Source organism: Parasteatoda tepidariorum, chromosome 9 (assembly GCF_043381705.1).
Source record: "Parasteatoda tepidariorum isolate YZ-2023 chromosome 9, CAS_Ptep_4.0, whole genome shotgun sequence".
Taxonomy (NCBI): Eukaryota; Metazoa; Arthropoda; class Arachnida; order Araneae; family Theridiidae; genus Parasteatoda; species Parasteatoda tepidariorum.
In genome coordinates this window covers 699,721-703,749 of record NC_092212.1, presented here as the reverse complement: position 1 = coordinate 703,749, position 4,029 = coordinate 699,721, and the positions used below count along the sequence as shown (strand labels likewise).

The window sequence follows — 4,029 nt, the reverse complement described above, 5'->3', positions numbered from 1 at the left end:
TGATCCACCTGCCTTGGCCTCCTAAAGTGCTGGGATTACAGGCGTGAGCCACCACGCCCGGCCCAAATATTTTCTTTGTATCCTTATTTTTATTCTATAAGTTTTTTCTAAATATATATATATATATAACAACTTAAATAGAATTCTGGAACATTTCAACTTTAATACTTAAGTACAAAATCACTGTCTTTTGTAAATAATGTTGTTATATTGTAATAAATTCAAATGAACAATTTGATTCAAATTTGCAGATAACATGAGTGCTCACGAGACAAAATGTGAAATGACAGTTCAGAGTTTTCTTTCCTCACCCTTTAATCCACACTTTTTAAAAATGAATATTTTCATAGTCATTATTGGTGAAGGAATACAGGAAAAACACAGAAAAAATTAGTTTCAATTCGTTGAGGTGAGGGAGGGAGATATTTCTACAAAACTGTGTGTGCAATGCTCTAAATTCACTGATTCTCAGCGTCAGTGTAAACAACAAAATCTCTTCAATAATGAACTAAAAATCATCAAAAATCAAATAAAAACTGAAATATAAGAAATGAAATCACTGAAACAGGATACATTATTATTTTAATATTTCCCTCTTAACGAAATAGGCGCCAAACACGTGGAGCTACACACACGAAGCTACAAGCAAGTAAGTTTGAGTGAACATAAGAGTTAGCATTCTAAGGATTGAGTAAGCATAAAAGTTTGAGTGAGCATAAAAGTTTGAGTAAGCATAAAAATTTGGTCCCCATTAAATATAGCACTCGTTTTGGCACATAAAATCTTTACATTTTAAGTAGCATTGTCAAGGTATTATTTTTTCGTCTGCTAAAGCTGTCATATTAAATGTTTAGAAAAACATTTAATTTGGCATTTCTATTAAATCATAATAGAAACTAAAGTTTAATGAAAATAACTTTGCTTAAAATGTGTAAAAGCCATTTTTAATTGTATATAATTAATATGGTGTTTTAATGACCGTGAATTTCCGATTTCCCTGTATGAGATAAGGTAAATAAAAAAGATATTGCAGATGAATAGCTGAAGCACAAAAAACAAGGTTACGTGAGTTAAGAATAAAAAAAATTTCATTTTTGAGGATTATTGCACGGTAAAAAATTCCCGCAAAAAGTACCGGTAATTAGAGTGGTGATATTTTTTTTGTTGGTAAAATCCATTTTTACTGGAATATGTTACGGAATAAAAAATTTAATTCATGGTAATATTTACAGTAATAATTACCGTAAAATTACTGAATGCTCGAATTCAATAAATATTACTGTATAAAATACGGTACAATATTTTACAGAAAAATGGATTTTATGATTGATGCATACACCAGTGATGAGGCACACGTCTGTATTTTTTAACCGTAATTTGATCCTGGAATTTTTTAAAGTGTGTTCTGTAAAATTTAAAATTAGTAAACATCGCTTTAAATTTTTGCAATGATATTTTTTTATGAGAATGAGGAAAATTTTTATTTGTATGATATTTAACCCTACTAGTATCTCATTCATGTTAGAGTGCAAGATGGCAAAAAATACACTGTTGTTGTTTTGACCAGGACTCGAACCCCCGTTCTGTCCATCTTGAGACTGACAGAATAGCTCTCTCTGCTATCATATGGTATCAGCTACAAGGAACTAAGTGGCTTCATTAGGTGAGCTTAGTTAGCGCTATAAAATTCTGGTTGTTTAACTTTTCAGGTTAAAGCAGTTAATAAACGGTTCTTCTCACAGTTAACAATTTGAATACCATCTTATTGATGGTGACGTTTTTGCGTTTTTGCTTGAAAAAGGTAAAAAAAAACGATTAAATAAATTGTTTAGAAATTTTTCAAGGAAATTTCCAACAGTGGAGTTCAGTTTAACGTCCTATAGGGGTTGAAGCGAATATGAAGAATATCATGATTCAACATTCTTTTAAATTTTTACAGAGAAATCACGTATATTACATTTTTACAAGAAAGGTTTCATTTTAATTTTTAACAGCATAGCCATAAAAATATAAGTCAGCAATCGTTTAAAAAAACGAGTTAATGATTCTCGGCATATGTCCTTCAACGCAATAATTAACAACACATGTCCTTCAACGTTGAAACTAGCAGAGCTGGGGTTTAACTCTTTTCTCGTACATACATAGACAATCACCTTAGCAGATATGCAAAGAAGTTTCCAATGTTTAATTATCGAAGACAGCATAAAAGATTCAGTTCAAACTTTGCTTTGGAGACATGCAAATGGACGCAGTGAAGGACAAGTTCGGCAATGGCTTATTAGAAAAAAAAAAAGAATATAAGGCAGTTCAAGAGAAAGGTTTAATTAAGCGCGTAATTTTAATTTTTAAAAATTTAATGTTTGATTGAATTTCTAAATTAAATAAAGTAAATTTGGTTTTAGCTGCTTCAGGCGCTTTTCCGTTTTGATTTAATGTTTTAATAGTTTATTTACTTCTTTGTCTCTCTTCTCTTTTGTAAATTGAATTCATTTTCTGATTAGATTAAGCGTGTAGAGTTAGCTGTTTAGTTATAAGAGTGGTTAGAATATGGAACGGAAAACGGGAAATCATCTTTCATTCTCTCATTTTTTTGTATCTGATTAATTAGTCTTAATTAAAAATGTATTAAATGAATAAATCTTTTATTGTTGTTTGCAGTAATTTTATTGTTTTAACTTAAAATGACGAGCTCACCATCCCTCACAATATGAATAAAAATTGCTTTTTTTCCATGTCAAATTTCTCGGCTGCAGAGTGCCCTACAAGGCATTTTTTAATTACAAGTTTCACTGCTCTTAAACTAATTACGCAAAGTTGAGCAACCTAAATAGAAAATCTTATGATTTTTCTATGTAGATAGATTTTGAGAGATATGAAGTGTAAATGTGATATTGTTGTCTGACGATTTTGAATAAAATGAAGTGCCATAATCAGAAGATACTTCTAAAATAACAATTGTCAGAGAGGGAACATCTCCTATGCAAATTATATTGGAAATAAAATTTAAAAATAATTGTGAAAAGAAAAAAAGAAGGAAAAGCGGATCAAGCGCAGAGCAGAAATAAAACGTAATTGTCGCTTTCATTCATGCTTTATTTACTTTTTTTCTTCTTTTTTGCTTTAGTCTGCATGGCACAAAGTATAGCCTATGTTGGTAAGATAAGTAATCTTAACCATTAGGTTTGTATCTGGAATATATATGGCTATTCAAAACTGTTTTCTTCAATTCATTTTATTTCATCAAAATTAAAAATAAAATCTAAGCTGGTTCAAAGATTGAACTTTTGATATCTGTCAATATATTATAAATAAATAAAATCAATTTAAAAAAGAGCACGCTATTTATTAGCGTGCAAATTTTTTCTAAATCTTTACATTTTCCACATTTGTGATGATTACTCATGTTGAAATTATCCTAAACGAAAAACAAAATAATTATTTGACATAGTGAGTACTTTGACGTTTATCATTTAAGTTCGCTTCTCAAACTATTTAAAGAGCATTTATACATCTGAATACGTAGGTCATTCCCTTCGCGGATCATAATTTAATGGAGTCAAATAGATTTATCAAATATAATACTTACCAACCACAGTTTTAGAAATAAATTTAGCTTAAAATAACAAATTAAATATTTTTAAGTTTTGAACTTCAAAATAGGTTTATGATCATAACAAACTGCATTTACTTGAAGCGAATTCCCATTTATGAAGTGAATGCTTTTTGTGAAAGTCGTGTGTGCGACGGTGACGTGACAAAGTATAGAGAATATTTATACATTGTCGTCGAGAAAAATAAATATAAAAGAGTAGATAAATCATCAAATGAGTATGAAAAGCTCTTAACATATGTAAACAACTCATTAAACTCCTCCCCATTAACTGTCTGCGTGAATTCATGTTTGATCTGTCTACTACTGAAAGAGAGCTTTTCTCTATTAGTTTAACCACCATAGCTTTACCGTTATTACTCACACGGAAGAAAACAAGTGCAAAAACTGTATTACTTTCAGTTATCTTTCAGATTAAT

At 29.8% G+C, this 4,029-nt stretch overlaps 1 protein-coding gene across 1 annotated transcript in view; it reads right to left on the bottom strand.

Moving 5' to 3' along the window:
- Positions 1-3,719, bottom strand: part of LOC107444658 (uncharacterized) — a 26,729-nt gene extending 23,010 nt beyond the window's left edge. Inside the window, exon 1 of the mRNA XM_071185281.1 lies at positions 3,587-3,719. The gene's annotated coding sequence lies outside the window, so the exon portion shown is untranslated. The remainder of the gene's footprint in view (positions 1-3,586) is intronic.
- Positions 3,720-4,029: the final 310 nt, after the last annotated feature.